Raw genomic sequence first — 18092 nt, forward strand, 5'->3', positions numbered from 1 at the left:
TCACTGAATAAATCCTCTACACAAAAAAATCAGCAAAGAACAAGAAAAATGGTAATAAATTATCTAACTCTACAACTCAAGGAATTAGAAAGAGAGCAACAAGAAAAACCCAGAGTGAGCAGAAGGAAGGAGATAAAAAGATCAGAGCAGAAATAAATGACATAGAGACAAAAAAAAAAAAAAACAATACAAAAGAACAATGAAACCAAGAGCTGGTTCTTTGAAAGGATAAACAAGATTGATGAGCCTCTAGCCAGGCTCACCAGGAAGCAAAGAGACAGGACCCAAATAAACAAAATCAGAAATGAAAGAGGCGCAATAACAACAGACTCCACAGAAATACAAAGGATTGTTAAAAAATATTATGAACAACTCTATTCTAACAAACTAGACAACCTGGAGGAAATGGACATATTCCTAGAAAAATACAACCTTTCAAAAGTCAATCAGGAAGATTCTAAAAATCTCAATAGGCCAATAACAATGGAAGAAATTGAAGCAGTCATCAAAAAGCTTCCAGCAAACAAAAGCCCGGGGCCAGATGGCTTCACAGGGGAGTTCTACCAAACATTCAAGGAAGAACTAAAACCTATCCTCCTCAGACTATTCCAAGCTCATTCGATGAAGCCAGCATCACCCTAATACCAAAACCAGACAAAGACAACACAACGAAAGAGAATTATAGGCCAATATCCCTCATGAACATAGATGCCAAAATCCTCAACAAAATCCTAGCAAATCAGATCCAGCAGTACATCAGAAAGATCATATGCCATGACCAAGTAGGATTTATCCCAGGGATGCAAGGATGGTACAATATCCGCAAATCAATAAATGTGATACATCACATAAACATATTGAGAGATAAAAATCACATAGTCATCAATTGATGCAGAAAAGGCATTTGACAAAATCCAACACTCTTTCTTGATAAAAACTCTCAGCATGGAGGGATAGAAGGATCATACCTCAACATAATAAAAGCCATATATGACAAACCCACAGCCAACATCATACTGAAAGGGCAAAAACTAAAACCATTTCCCCTAAGAACAGGAACAAGACAGGGATGCCCACCCTCACCATTCCTGTTCGACATAGTACTGGAAGTACTAGCCATTGCAATTAGACAAGAAGAAGAAATAAAAGGCATCCAAATTGGAAAAGAAGTAAAACTGTCCTTTTTAGCATATGACATGATACTATACATAGAAAACCCTAAAGACTCCATCAAAAAAACTATTAGACTTAATAAATGAATTTGGCAATGTAGCAGGATACAAAATTAATGCCAAGAAATCTATGGCATTTCTATACACCAATAATGAATTTACAGAAAGAGAGACTAAAAAACCAATCCCATTTACCATCATTCCAAAAAAAATAAGATACCTAGGAATAAACTTAACTAAGGAGGTAAAAGACCTATATGCGGAAAACTACAGGACACTGAAAAAAAAGATAGAGGAAGACATAAACAGACGGAAGAACATACTGTATTCATGGATTGGTAGAATCAACATCATCAAAATGTCCATACTACCTAAAGCAATCTGCAGATTCGAAGCACTCCCCATTAAAATACCAACAGCATATTTCACAGACGTAGAACAAACTTTCCAAAAATTCATCTGGAATAAAAAAAAAAACCCTGAATAGCTGCAGCAATCCTGAGAAAGAACAACGAAGTAGGTGGGATCTCAATACCAGATATCAAGCTGTATTACAAAGCCACTGTCCTCAAAACAGCCTGGTAATGGCACAAGAACAGACATATAGATCAATGGAATAGAATAGAGAACCCAGAAATTGACCCAAGCCACTATGCTCAATTAATATTTGACAAAGGAGGCATGAACATACAATGGAGTCAAGACAGTCTCTTCAATAAATGGTGTTGGGAAAATTGGACAGATATATGCAAAAAAAAATAAAACTAGACCACCAACTTACACCATACACAAAAATAAACCCAAAATGGATAAAGGACTTAAACATAAGATGGAAAACCATAAAAATACTAGAGGAATCCACAGGCAGCAAAATCTCAGACATATGCTGAAGGTATTTCTTCACTGATACTGCTCCTAGGGCAATGGAAACTAAAGAGAAAATAAACAAATGGGACTACATCAAAATAAAAAGCTTTTTCACAGCAGATAAAACCATCAACAAAACAACAAGAAAGCCCAGTGCATGGGAGAACATATTTGCCAATGTTATCACCGATAAGTGTTTAATATCCAACATTTATAGGGAACTCATACAACTTGACAAAAGGAAGATATACAACCCAATCAAAAAGTGGGCAATGGACCTAAATAGATACTTTTCAAAAGAAGACAGAAGGAAGTCCAAGAGACATATGAAAACATGCTCAAAGTCACTAATCATCACAGAGATGCAATTCACAACAATGAGATATCATCTCATACCTGTCATAATGGCTATCATCAACAATCAACAAACGACAAGTGCTGGTGAGGATGCAGAGAAAAAGGAACCTTCATGCACTGCTGGTGGGAATGCAGACTGGTACAGCCACTGTGGAGAACAGTATGGAGTTTCCTCAAAAAATTAAAAATGGAACTCCCATTTGACCCAATGATCCCACTTCTAGGAATATATCCCAAGAAACTAGAAACACCAATTAGAAAGGATATATGCACTGCTATGTTCATAGCAGCACAATTCACCATAGCTAAGATTTGGAAACAGCCTTAGTGCCCATCAGCAGATGAGTGGATTAAAAAACTGGTACCTCTACACAATGGAAAACTATGCGGCAATAAAAAAGAAGGAGTTCATGCCATTTGCAACAGAATGGGTGGACCTGGAGAGCATTATGCTAAGTGAAATAAGCCAGTCAGAGAAAGATAAATATCACATGATCTCACTCATTTATGGAATATAATGAACATAAACTGATGAATAAAAGCAGATCCAGAGACAAAGAAACATCAATCAGACCGTCAAACCTTAGAAGGAAGGTAGGGGAGGGTGGGGGTAAGGGGGAGAGATCAACCAAAGTACTTGTATGCATGCATATAAGCCTAACCAATGGACACAGACAACAGGGGGTGAGGGCATGAGTAGGGGAGGATGGGGGGTAATGGGGAGATAAGGACACATATGTAATACTTTAATCAATAAAGAGATAAAATTAAAAAAAAAATGTCAAGGGCAAAAAAAAAGAGAGAAGCTTTGAGACTTTATTCTAGATAAGCATAAACTACCCGAAGGATCGTTACCAAAGTGCTACCTTAATAAAATACCATTGTATTAAAAAAAAAAATGCATTACCAGCCTGCCCGCCTGGCTCAGTGGTTGAGCATCAACCTATGAATCAGGAGATCACAGTTGATTCCAGGTCAGGGTACATGCCTGGATTGTGGGCTTGATCCCCAGTAGGGAGTATGCAGGAGGCAGCAGATCAATGATTCCCTCTCATCATTGATGTTCTATCTCTTTCTTCCTCTCTGAAATCAATAAAAATATATTTCTTAAAAATTGAGGTATTAACCATCATTTGTATGATTCTGATAATAATGTGTAGAGGTTTTCTCTCTCTTATTTAATAAGAATATCAAACTCATATCAATTGAGATGTTTCATGCTAATTGCAATATTTCCAATTAAACTGCCAATATAAATCTCTTTGACATGGCATTATTCCTTTTTTTAACAAGTACTTTTACACCATATATCTTAGAGCCTCATGTTGCTCAGCTTGTAAAAGAAAAATGAAATATCAGTCAAAACGTAATAGGTAGAACTCTACTGAGAAAACGTCTTAGCATAACAAAGTCCAAGTGAGTTCAAGCACCTGAGACTTACAAGGAGATTCTGCCCAGAATGCTAAGAAGTCTTTACATGATGGAAGCAGATCACTGAAAAATCCATAAATGAACTTTTCTTTATATACTTTAAGCTAGATCTAAGAAAGTAGACTAAGAACTTGAAGGCAGAAGATCCTTTGTGGTCCCAGCTCATGAATAGTCTGGGTGATGGTAAACAAATCTCTGCCTTAGTTTCCAGAAATGAAGATCTCTAAGATCCCTTCCAACTCCCACTTTCCACAAGTTTCATTACAAATGAAGAAAAACTAAATCACTTAATGAATTCAATACAATTCAGGACACAATTTCCAGTAATAGCTTTCTCCTATCCCTTATAAAGTGTATCATATTCCTATGTTTGTTCCCCCTTTATACATCCAAAAAAGGGGAAAGAGTGTGAAAGGCAGAGCTGGGTTTGCATCTCATCTATAATTCCCCACTAGCTGTGTGACCTTGAATAAAATACTTAACTTCTGAAATTCCAGTTTCTTCATTTATAAATGTAGAATAATATTCTCTATCATATAGGGCAAGAATGTAGATTATAGATATGTCTAATCCATTTTATTGTGCCTTCAAACTAGTAGCATTCAATAACTAGTAATTATGACACACACAAATACACAGATACATTCACTCATATGTAATACACATTCTTCAAGCTCCAAGTAGAAATGGGAATCAATAATTATCATGTCATTAAATCAAAATTGGAAATGCAAATAGCTGTGGGTCCATTTATAGTGATATGATCAGATTACATTCTAGGATGCCAGTATAACATTAAAATTTGTTATTATACTGTTCATTACCACTACCAGGAGCCCAGCATAAGCATTATTTGTCTGGCAGGGTCTACCATCACTAGCAAGTAGGATGGACCCCTACTAGAGGCCTAGCCATTTTACGGCCAATTTAGATCATTTACAAATGTAATTACATCACTTTTCTACGACAAAGTGGAATAGCATTGGGTTTGGTACATTTTAAGACTGCAACTGGTTCACTTTCATTTGATTCCAGATTATTTAATTTAGCCAAATAAAAAAGCCAAAGCATAGAACACCATCAAATGTAGATTCTAGCTCTCAACTCTCCTGCATTCTAAGAAAACTTTTCTTCATCATTGCTATTCCCTCAGCCTAAATGATTTTATTACCAGGCTCTTCAATTTTGCCACCCAACTTTTCTTCAAAATTAATCCATGTTCTCTGTCTTCAATTCATGGGTATTCCTCAAAGTGTTATAATCTGGCCACCCCCACACAAGATTTCTAAAATTGTCCTTGTGATGGTCATCAATGATCTCCTATGGCCAAGTTCAGCAGCCTTTCTCAGCTGCCATTCTATTTGAGCTTTCCCAGGAATTTGAAACTGCTATCCTCTAGAATTCCTAACCTCCAGGGCTGCATTAACCCTGCACATTCATGATTCTTTTGCCTTACTCGCTCCCCTTCTCTTTCACAGACTTTTTTTTTTTCCTGTCAACCCCAAATTTAGGGAATCCCTAATTTTTTAAAATATATTTTTTATTGATTTCAGAGAGGAAGGGATAGGGAGAGAGAGAAACATCAATGATGAGGGAGAATCCTTGATCAGCTGCCTTCTGCATGCTCCCCACCAGGGGTCAAGCCCACAGCTCGTGCATGTGCCCTGACCAAGAATCTAATGGTGACCCTGTGGTTCATAGGTTGAGCTCAACCACTGAGCCACATCAGCCAGGTGGGAACCAGCTAATTTTTTATTGTCCTTCGTCAAAGGTAATTTCATATACTCCAACAGTTGTAGCTATAACTCTATGCAAGTGACTCCTAAACATAAATATTTACCCCATTGCCTCTCTGAAAGTCTCCACCTGAAAATCTCAGCATCTCAACCTCAGTAAGTCCAAATGTACTTCATTATCCACCTCATGAACCTGCTCCTAGTGCTATGTCCCCAAGTTCTTTGAATATCACCACCATCTATGGTTACTCATGCTCCAAATCTCTGCATTCCTTTGTCCTTTTTCAAATTAGTTACTCTAGGTCAATTCTAGCTCCATTCATATCAAATATATGATCCTACCTTTTCCTTCCCATTATAGATGCCCTCATTTATAAAATTTGTAGAATAGATTTGAGAGGGAATAGAGTCTTCAATTTTAGTCACTTTCTGTTTCAAGTTCAAATTAATTCCAGATTAAGCATCAGAAAACATCTTCAATAATTTTCATTTCCTTGCTCAAACACCTTTTGTTACACCATTTTTAGATTAAAAACTAATCATTGGAATAGCTGATATTTATTAAACATTTGCTTAGTAGGTTCTAGGTAATATGTCAAACATACATCAATTACCTCATTAACTATTATTATAGATGTGATTTTGCAGTTATTTATGTAATTTATCAGAGATTATAGATAGATGATATAGCTATAGATAGATATAGATATAGATATAGATATAGATATAGATATAGATATAGATATAGATATAGATATAGATCCCCAAACAGAACAAAAACTCTATGAGGTCCAGGACTTGAAATACAGGTACTCAAATACTACCTATTAATTGAATGAATGAATGAAGTCCTTTTTTAACATTGTAGTCAAAAGTCCTCTTCTGTTTTCTCTTTGAAATCACCTACTAATTTGTTATTTCTCTCACATATTGTATATTGGATTATAGTTACTATGCCCAAGTTAAATTTGGAAAATGACAATAAATCAATTCTAGCTAGATGACTTCTCTTTCTACTAAAGGCCTGTACTAGGATATTTCAGGATCATAAACAAACAAACCTGGCAAAATTAGACATTAGAAATATATGTACTATGCATTAACACAGGAACAGCAACAATCTAAATACTGTGCCTCCATATATAAACACAATATTTTGTGGAAATCTTTCTCCCAATGTCCTCTCTCAAGAAATTTATGAAACTCTGATGTAATAACCTTAGCATTCAGCCCAAGCTATGACCAGATTACAACAGGCAACTCATTCATTATCTGGGTATATTTATCTGATCTTCTAGCCTGTACAAGATTTTGCATCTTCTCTCCTCTGTCTTATGCATCTCTCTTAAATTCCAGCCCTTTATCTTTTCTTTGTTTTTTTACTTAATTGTTGAAACTATAATAGATGTCCCCCTTTTACCTCCATATTGATCCCTTTCAACCCACTCCTGCCCCCTCCCCGGGTCTTCCCCACACTATTGTCTGTTCATGGGCTATGCATTATTCTATCTAATAATAGACAAACATGGTAATTGACCATACCTCCACTATGCTTCCCATTGTCTAATCAGCAGGATATTCAAATTAAGTGCCAACAAAGATGGCGGCCGGCAGCCACGCAGCTGAAGCGAGCAGGAGGCTTGCTTGCTCCAGTGATGGAGGAAGCCAAGGTTCCCTACCTGCCACGGCCCAGCTCTGAGCTCCAGAAGAAACAATATTTCAATTATAGAAGCTAAACAAACCCAGATACCTGCTTTCAGCCACCGCGGCCTTAGAGCTGGAGCCAGGCCTCAGAGCTGGAGCCAGCTCTCAGCTCCAGTGACAGCTATAGAAGATAAATAAATCCCAGAATAAAAAAAGAAAAAAGGAAAAAAAAGAGGCTGGGAGCTTCAGTCACCCGCCAGCCTGAAAACGGCCCTCAGCCCCTCATTCAGACTGACCAGCCACCACAGTGGTGACCCCCACCCTGAAGGGGGTGTGACCAGCTGCAAACAGCCATCAGCCCCTCACCCAGACTGGCCAGCACCCAAGCGGGACCCCCACCCTTATCTGGGACACCCTTCAGGGCAAACCAGCCGGCCTCCACCCATGCACCAGGCCTCTATCCTATATAGTAAAAGGGTAATATGCAAACTGATCCTAACAGCAGAACGACTGGGAATGACTGGTCACTATGACACACACTGACCACCAGGGGACAGATGCTCAATGCAGGAGCTGCCCTCTGGTGGTCAATGTGCTCTCACAGGGGGGAGCTCTGCTCAGCCACAAGTCAGGCTGATGGCTGCCAGTATAGTGGTGGTGGTGGGAGCCTCTCCTGGCTCCTCAGCAGCGCTAAGGATGTCCGACTGCAGCTTAGGTCTGCTCCCCGCTGGCAAATAGACATCCCCCCAGGGTTGCCGGGCTGCCAGAGGGATATCTGATTGCCATCTTAGGCCCAATCTGCCGAGGAGCAGGCCTAAGCCAGCAAGTGGTCAACCCCGAGGGGTCCCAGACTGCGAGAGGGCACAGGCCAGGCTGAGGGACCCCCTCCCCCCGAATGCACAAATGTTTGTGCACCGAGCCTCTAGTACTATATAATAAAAGCCTAATATGCTAAGTGTCCAGTCATCCGGTCAGCTATTGAAGCAATCAAAGCATAATATGCTAATGATATGCTAAGGCCACTCAAGTGCTTGCTATGATGTGCACTGACCACCAGGGGGTAGACACTTAAACCAGTAGGTTCGCTTGCTGCTGGGGTCCAGCTGATTGGGACTGAGCAAAATGGGTCAGGCACACCCTGGAGCCCTCCTGCGGTCCCTCCTTGGCTGGCCAACTTCCTGTATCCCTCCCCGGCTCTGATTATGCACCGGTGGGGTCCCTTGGCCTGGCCTGCGCCCTCTCGCAATCCAGGCTGAGGGACTCCCCCAAGTGCACAAATTTCATGTACTGAGCCTCCAGTAAACATAAAAGTTCATTGATTAATCTCTCCCCTATTACCTCCCTCTGAAATATGTCCGTTGCATGCTTCCATGTCTCTGGACCTTTTATGTTCACCAGTTTATTTTGTTCATTAGATTCCACATATAAGTAAGATCATCTGATACTTGTCTTTCTCTGACTAGCTTATTTTACTCAGCATAATACTCTACAGATCCCTCCATGCTGTCTCAAAGGGTAAGAGATCCTTCTTTTTTACAGCTGCATAGTTTTCCATTGTATAAATATACCACAGTTTTTAAATCCATTCACCTTCTGATGGGCACTGGGGCTGTTTCCAGATCTTAGCTACCGTAAATAACAATGCTATGAATATAGGGGTGCATATATTCTTTCTGATTGGTATTTCTGGGTTTTTAGGATACATTCTAGGAGTGGGATCACGGGGTTAAATGGAAGTTCCATTTTTAATTTTTGAGGAAACTCCACACTGTTTTTCATAGTGGTTATACCAGTCTGCATTCCCACCACCAGTGTACTAGGGCTCCTTTTTCACCACATCTTCCCCAGCACTCGTTGTTTGTTGACTAATTAATGGTAGCCATTCTGGCAGGTGGGAGGTGGTACCTCATTTTTGTTTTAATTTGCATATCTCTGTTAATAACTGATGTTAAGCATTTTTTTCATATGTCTCTTGGCCATCTGTGTGTTCTCTTTAGAGAAGTGCCTATTTAGGTTCTCTGCCATTTTTTAATTGTTTGTCTTCCTTTTGTTGAGTTGTATGAGTACTTTATATATTTTGGAAATTAACCCTTTATCAGATGTATCATTGGCAAATATGTTTTCCCATATAGAAGGTTTCCTTTTCATTTTGATGCTGATTTCTTTGATAAAAACTAAAAATAATAAGTGGGCTCTCCTTCCAGAACCTCTAAAGTAGCTTGTTCAAGCAACTTTATTTTTTTCTTTTTTAGCACTTTTTTGGTAGAACAAAATAGTTCCCAACATCAGTCAGACCTGCATTTTGGCTTCAAAGGACTATGGATTAAAGAAGATAAAGCACGTGCTTAAGTAACTATAATCCCAAGGAGAAAGGTATAGGTGGCATAAGACATAGATAAACTGAGATAGAAATTCAAAGTAGGAATATATTAATTTTAGTTGAGAGAATCCTAAAAGAGATCATGAAGAATTTGTATATCGTGCTGAGCAGCTCAGCCAAGGGTTCTGCAAGCCTGAGGGAGGGTGGCAAAGGATGAAGAAATGACAGACAAAGAGAATAAGCTGTGGTTCTCAACCTTCCTAATGCCACGACCCTTTAATACAGTTCCTCATGTTGTGGTGACCCCCAACCATAAAATTATTTTTGTTGCTACATCATAACTGTAATTTTGCTACTGTTATGAATCATAATGTAAATATCTGATATGCTATATGTGTTTTCTGATGGTCGCGACCCACAGGTTGAGAACTGCTGGTTTAGGTGGATCTTTCTGTGCCTGGCTGAGGCCGCAGAGAGAGAGATCCAGAGGCAAGCTGAGCCTTTATTTTACAGCCAGAGTTAAACAAGGTAGTGGTCACCATAGTTACAATGTTCTTGTGAGTTTCACTTGTTTTGGCAGCACTTGCTACATCTCCCTCAGCCCATTAGCTTCCTAGATAAGATCTAGGGAGAGTCATAAGGTCAAACCTAATTATGCTAAGAGGACTGTGCCCTCTAAGCTGGGACTTGTTTGTGGCTTTGCCAACAGGTCAGTCTGAGGCTTAACCCTATAGCCACGCCCTACAGTATATGATATGGTTTATAAAAGATAAATAGGATATAGGTGTTCTGGGATGAGAAAAGGGGTGTATTCTAAGAGAAGTAGCATTAACAAAGATGTGGCAGTCTAAAAAATCTTTTGATGTATGTAAGGAACATTAGGTAGTAGAATTTAATTGTAATAATTAATTATATTATTATTGTTATATTCCTTTTGAAATATGCAGGCATATTGATGGTTCTATTCTCACAATAAAGAAGAAAAAATAATTATATAGGGTCCATTGGGTTGCTGAGTGATTATATTGGTTAAGTGATATTTTTACTATGATAATACCAGTTTTCAAATATTAGTCACTGACCATTTTTTATGTTCAGTATGTCCACTCTTTTTGACACATATTATGGCTTAGGGATTTGAAAATGTCAAATTGTACTGAACAAGAAGAGGACATATTTTGTATAAATATTTAAATCTTAGGAACAAATTAATAACTCTAGGCACTGTAGAAAATTGAGGTAATTGGAATCTCTGTTGGTCAATTTCCAGTTCAAATCTCATTTTTAAAATAGTCTGAGAAAACTTGACTTTGGGACATCTCTGGGTTGATATTTTGTTTTGTTTTTCCTTTTGAGCTAGTTGTTATTTTAGTTGATTTTTGGTTTAAGTTTTCCCCCTTGGATATGTGCTATAAATCAGATTTATGGCATTTTGCATTCTAATGATGCCTTATCTTGGCTGTACAACTGTTATCTCATCTAAATCCCACAGCTGTGTCACTTCCTAACAACCACCATTCCTGTAAGACAGCTGTTGCTCTTAATTGGCAGGAATAAAACAGATGAGCATTAAGAAACTAGCCCGAACGATGTGCTACCCAAAGAATCCATTTACATCCCCCCCCCTCCCTGCAAGCTATTTGAAACTAGAAAAGGCAGGGCTGGATACTCCATCAGAAATACACGGAGTCTCCTGACCTCCCACCCAGGATTTTACAACTGAAATTGCATGGAGCCAAGCTGCCTCTTGGCAAGTCTAAATGACAGTCCCACCTACAAAAACATTGAAAAGTAATTTGAAATCTCTAGCAAATTTTCCTGATGAGTTGCCAAAGAAGAATTCTGTCATAAATCACAGTGAAGCTTCTTAAAATTCACTTCTTCCATAGTACCTTCTGTAGCATAGATATCATAGCAGCAACTCCAATACGTGGTGACTTCCTACTCAAAGTGTAGTCTATGGACTAGCAGCATTGGTATCAGCCGGAAACTTGTTGAAAACTCACACTTTCAGGTTCTACTTCATACCCACTGAATCAGTTTAATGCATATAATACTTTGAAAAACTCTGCTTTTGTCTATTGGTTCTCATCCTTTAGTGTATATAAGAATCACTTGAAAACACTATTATAGTGCAGATTCTTGGGCCCCACTTTGAGTTTCTGAATCAGTAGGTCAAATATTTGGATATCACCCTGACTTACCAGAACCTCAGACTTTGATCTTAGTCCAAAAAAGCTAAAACTTCTGTTTTTTTCTCAGTCTTCTTCCTTCTCTATTTTGTCTTCCTCTGCACTTTGTAAAGTAAGTCAATCTGGCATGTCAGAACTTATATGCATGTGTTTATTTGTTACTGGCTGATATTTTAACTAATTAATCTTTCTATAACTTCTCTTCCTCCATGTTATTATCTCCATTGTGACCTTCTAAATCAGTAATCCTCTCATTCAAATTCCTCAATATTTACATAATAAAAAAATACCCTAAAGCTCAATCTCGAATAAGACACTCTTAATGCTGGAACTCTTTTAGGTAATTCTAATGCTTACAGCCTATCAAAGGTGTGCAAGGCAAAGAAAAACTGGTGACTAATCTTTCAAAGAAAAATTATAAAACAATTTTTTTGTTCTGACCTTCCTTCTCCTATGGCTACTGAATCAACATAAGGATTAAAGGGTCAATTCAAGGTTAAGCAAGTAGAAGAGATGTAACCAAAGAAAAACAGGAATGTGGGGAGTGGTGACAAAGACACACCCCTGATTAAAAAATATACAGATATATACTAATGGATATATGCAGGGAGATAATGTCCTTTCAGAGAAACAGCACTGGACTTGAATTCATAGAATGCAAATTTAAGTTCTTTTTCCAATCTTCATGGGCACTGTGGCTTTGAGTATATAATAAATGTCTTCCAGTGATTTCAGGTTCTTGTCTATAAAATGCAAATAACACCTACACTAACTGCCTCACAAGGCATTTGCAAGGTTCAATTAACCTTGATAAAATTTCTCAAATAAGATATTTATTGCATAAACATTTGCTGAATGAACTAGGTGGGTGCTATGCATATAAAAGAAAGAATAGGGCACAGTTCTTTTGAAAAGACCACCGTCTAATGATGGAGATGGATATATAGACAACATTTGAATTAATGAATATTGTGATTAAAGTATAACTAAACTATTGTGGAAACCTGAGGAATGAACAGGATTTTTTAAAAACCCTGCTCATCATGAATTCACAAATTATTTCCAGTGCTATGCTAAAATTATTTATACCATTCTAATATTAGGATTAGTTCTGCTAGCATAATAGTAAATATTGATGGTAATGACAACGTTTATAATTAGACCAGCAAAATTTTAGTATTATTGTTTTGTTGAAAAAGTGCTAGTAAATGAAGAAAGTGGTTTAATGAAGAAAGTGGAAGACAAATTCAGAGAGTGGTTGGAGGCTTTTTCCCATTCCACAGTACCTACACTCAGAGAGTCAAAGTTACTAAATATTTATCATTATTCAGGCTTCATTCCAAAGTAAGAAAATACAAGCCTCCCATTAGAATACAAACTCTCATTCTAAGCAAAGGGATGGTCTGTTTTGTTTACTGCTGTACCTTCAGTGACTAGAATGTTACCTGGTACATTAATGGAGCATAATAAGCAACTGTTGAGTGGAAAGATTAAATATTTCTGCATGAAGCTATTGACTGACCAGTTACACATGCATACATGGTCTGTTCTATATGTGAACAGTATATTTTGAAGTCAATCAATGCCTTTCTAGGTTTCAAACATGGAATAACTTTACAAATTATGAACATTTTCATATTACAATTTGTACTTAAAATAGCCAATTTTTATCTAGCTATTATTTACAGATAAAGAAACCAAAGTTTTAAGGTTCTCTTGCTAACTTTATTTCTTTACAAAATTTTAATTGCTTTCCATCTCTTCTCACTTTTCTTCAGAGTACTGGCAATATATGAAGTTAAATAACATTTCAAAGAAGGATTTCTGTGGCTTTTTATCTTAACACATTTCTCTAAGCAATGTTTTTTTCTTAACTTTTTATGTATTGCATCATGTAACTTCCAGAGTCATCTCTCATTTACAGAATGAAGGTGTTGGGAAAGATAATGAAAGAAGCCCCTTTCTTTCACTAAATCTGTGCATTCTGTAACTTTCTCTACTTTTAAAGAAATCGTATTTATAAAAGCCTTTGGTCAACAAATACATTAAGTAGGCACTTAAATAACTGTGCAATTGTTTTCTGTTATCTTTCACTAGAGGCCTGATGTATGAAATTCATGCAAGGGGCTCGGCCCTCAAAGCCCCAGCTGTCTGGCAGCCCCGTGGCCCCGCCCCGCACCCACTGGTTGTTCCAGAAGGTCACTCCAGAAGGTCGTTCCAGAAGGTTGTTCTGCCGCCTGGTCTAATGTGCATATTAGCTCTTTATTATACAGGATTTTAACTTTATGTAGCTTTCATTTTGTTGAAGGGGGAGGAGGAGGAGAAGAAGAAGCAGCAGCAGCTAAAAACACCTTTTCTTTAAAAGAAGGGAGTATTATAACTACTTTGAGGAAGAAAACAGATAGTTTATATAATGCAAAGATGAAATATAGGCAAACATAATACCATATCTATAATTAGTATTATAGGTGTTCCTCTTCACCTACTATTAAGGAGAACCTTCTCTGTGGATCCCCGTTTGAAGGATACTTTAATTCATATCACCTCTCACAATTTGACTACTCCCAAAAGTCCAAGGATATGCATGTAAGGGAATAGTCATAAAATCAAGGCAGTTGTTATTTCCTCTTTGTAGAAACAAATTTAACCTACAAATTTTGCCATAGGAGATTTTTTCAAAGAAAAGTCAAATAGCCACAGTAACACACACTCACACACATGCACACACATACGGGTGCACACACACACACAACCCTAATACAAAATAGTATATCTAAAATCTTCCACAACAATTCAGTATATAACAGGGAAATTATTTAGGGACAAAGGAGTAGCTTCCAGTCCTCCGTAGAGCTCTGACATCTGAAATGGCAAAGGTAGAATGTGGTAGATTATCTGCAAAGATAACCACCAACAATTCTTTCCACTCCTTTCCAATTGATTTTCCACTTCCCTTGAATCTGAGCTGGCCCTGTGATTTGTCTAAACAATAGAAAAGGAATAAAAGTGAGAATTCTGGCCTGAAGAAGCCTGGCAGCTTCCACTTTCACCCTCTTGAATCCTGAGCCAGCACTTAAGAAGCCAATTGCTCATCAAGAAAGAGAGGCCACCTGGAGAGAGGTCCTGGAGGATGTGACGGAAAGAGGACCACCTAGACAACCTAGACCTCTGTTCCAGCGGAGGCCACTGACATCTTCCAGCCCAGAATAGCCATTCCAGTTAAATCACATGAAGCAGAAAGAGCTGCCCTACTGAAATAGTACAATCATGAGCAAACAGATAAAATAACTAATAACTAAAAAAAGAATAAAATCCTGAAACAGTAGATAAGTAAACTGGTGAATATTCAAATTGCTCTGTCAGTGAAGTGTATCAAACAACTTTATCCCAAGGAACTGTTGCTCAGCATTGGGCTGTTATTGGCTGGGCACAGAGGACTGAGTGGAAGAGCTGACCATCCAATGGGAGTGACACTCACATGACAGACCACTGGCAAGGAGTGTGCGAGAAGCTGCAGTGGAGGCACAGTCACGGTGTCTGGGAAGGTGTGGACTGGCCAGGCACTCCCCTCCTGGAAGCTAACCTGCAGCCTGGTCCAAGCAAGAGTCAAAGAGGACGTGACATTTCAGCTGCGTTTTGAAAGCTGAGTAGGAGTTTCCCAAGCCAGGGCGTGTGGCTGAGGGGGAGATACATTCCAGTGAATCGGTTTCGTTTGTGCAGGAAGCTTAAGCTTTTTCTTAAAGCCCCAACTGCATGAACTGGGTCTGTGAATATCACCTGCTCAGGGATTTATCCTTTTCCAAAGTTAGACAGATCAGAGAAACTATATTCCTCTTTGTGGTGAAACCTTGTTGTTTTTGCCAAAATTCTCACTCAGCCTCCAACTTTGTGACCTATAAAGTGGCTGAGAGAAATTCATGTGAAAGAAGGACAGACTGTTAAAAACAGTCTTTCTCTTTCTCTCTTATCGTGCTGTAGACAAATGCTAAATAAGGTTGTTTCATTTATCTTTATTCAAACACAGTTCTCAATGTTCATAATTGAGATATAAAAGCATGTTACTCTTTATTATGAAAGAAAAAAAGACATTTTTCTACTGACATTTGTGATTTTAAAGGTCAAACATACATAGCATTTTTTATTAAAGTAGACTCGAGGCCCGATGCACGAAGATTCGTACAAGAATAGGCCTTCCTTCCCCTGGCTGCCGGCACCACCTTCGCTCCAGCCCAGAGCCGCCTTTCCGCCTTCTCTCCGGCCAGAGCCACCTTCCACCTCTCGCCTTGTCGCGTCAATTTGCATATTCCCTCCTTATTAGCTGTGGGAGTCACCATCTTTGTCATGGAGTTATGGTCAATTTGCGTATTCTGTCTTTATTAGATAGGATAAGTTAGTTTATAGCTCATATTCAGTACTAGGCAAACTGGCAGATAAAGAAAACTAGAACTGGGTAAAACTAGTTAGACTCATAGATTTCTAGAATGTTTACAGACATTTGTTTCCACTTTGTGTTCATTCTTTGTGCATTTGCAACTGCAAAGTTCAAATTTTTGAAAGCATCTGCAACCCAGAAGCTACTGAAAAGTTAAGCATGAAAACCTACCCTTTGGGATTCAGTACTTTTTCTCCTCTCTTCACATGGTACTATACCAGCCGTGGGCAAACTACGGCCCGCGGGCTGGATCCAGCCCATTTGAAATGAATAAAACTATTGAAAAAAAAGACCGTACCCTTTTATGTAATGATGTTTACTTTGAATTTATATTAGTTCACACAAACACTCCATCCATGTTTTTGTTCCGGCCCTCCGGTCGAGTTTAAGAACCCATTGTGGCCCTCGAGTCAAAAAGTTTGCCCACCCCTGAACTATACCTATTTCCTTATTTCTCAGCATTGACACATGAGGACCTGGAGAATGCCTCCACTTGGTTAGGTGCCACTTGGATCAGAATCTTGGTTCTTAAAGGGAGCACACTGAAGTCTGGTGCTGAGTGCCTTATAGGTGTTACCCTTACTTCATCTCAAACACCTCTGTGTTAGCTATTAAAATCCCCATTTTACAGATGAAGGAACTAAGGCTCAGAAAGATGATTAAGTATATTTTCCAGGAATACACAGCTGATAACCACATATGCCTGATTCCAAATTCTATGCTCTTACACTCTATGCTACAGTTTCTCCTTAAAGTCTTGTGAGATTTATTTTCCTTCTAGAATACTGGTTGAACCTCAGAAAAAGAAATATTTTTAACAAAGTCAGAAACACTGGCATAAAAGAACATGGAACATTTGACCTGCACTTTAAGATCACTAGAGAATGTGATGAAAATAATAAAAAGCATATAATATAGAGGAGTCTGGGAATCAGGTAGAAGTAACATGACTTGGAACTTTGTAGAACTCTGTTGGAATCCCAGTTTGGGCTCTTGCTAGTTTGTGACCTTGTGCAATTTATTTAGGTTCTCTGATCCAGTTTCCTGGATTATAAAATAAAAATATTAATACTTGCTACACCCTTCAGGTTATTAGGAGTACTGAATTATGTAATTTATGTGAAAGCGCATAGGCCCAGGCTGCCTCATTTTTGGTACTCAGAAATGTCAGCTTTTTTCCTTCACTGCAGAAACTGGGAAAAGAATACAGTTGTAAAATGTTGTCACCTGCAAGAAAAGATCTCTGGTTTGAAATGTGAGAAAGAAATGAAAGATGCAGAAACTGTGTTGCAGTCATAAAAACATTTTCCAGCAACAGTTGAAGAAGGACACTTGCTCTCAGTTATAAAAAGGGCATATTTGGAACATCATATTGAAGGCAATAAGAAAGCTTATTAATGGGTAATGGAGGTAGATGGGTGGGGTTGGCTCAGGCAGAAAGACTGAGGGGAACCTGCAAGCCTGGTCAAAACTCTGGGCAGTAAAATGAAAAATGTGCAACAAGTTAAAACAGCACATTCCCTCAGCCAGAGTGGCACCAGCTGTGCCGTTATAACCGCTACCCAGCAGGCCAGAGCTGCTCTAACGAATATTCATTGTGTGCCTATTATGCTGGACTACAAGGACCCATAATGAACAAAACCAGGTCAAATAGGCCTGTGAGGGTATGCATTTCTGAACATTGAATGGGTGCAGGTAAGTCATGAGAAATTGGTTAACCGTGACATTGATCCCTGAAGTATGACATTTTATGCAATATCTTACACAGAAGCTAGAGAGGAGAAAAACTTCCTTTAAGACATACAGGTTTTGAACACTTATTAACTGCTAGGAATTATCCTTAGGGCTTTATGTGCATTCTCTCATTTCATCGACACAATCTACCAGTTAGTTGTTACTATTTCTCATTTTGTAGGTGTGTAAACCAAGGCTTAGAGATAT

At 38.5% G+C, this 18092-nt stretch overlaps 1 long non-coding RNA gene across 1 annotated transcript in view; it reads right to left on the minus strand.

The window, feature by feature from the left end:
• Positions 1 to 2513: 2513 nt before the first annotated feature.
• The window catches only part of LOC118650319, a 51819-nt gene continuing 36240 nt past the window's right edge, over positions 2514 to 18092 (minus strand). Inside the window, exon 3 of the long non-coding RNA XR_004965992.1 lies at positions 2514 to 2544. This is a non-coding gene — a long non-coding RNA (uncharacterized LOC118650319). The remainder of the gene's footprint in view (positions 2545 to 18092) is intronic.

This window comes from Myotis myotis, unplaced genomic scaffold (genome assembly GCF_014108235.1).
Source record: "Myotis myotis isolate mMyoMyo1 unplaced genomic scaffold, mMyoMyo1.p scaffold_m19_p_3, whole genome shotgun sequence".
NCBI classification, from domain to species: Eukaryota; Metazoa; Chordata; class Mammalia; order Chiroptera; family Vespertilionidae; genus Myotis; species Myotis myotis.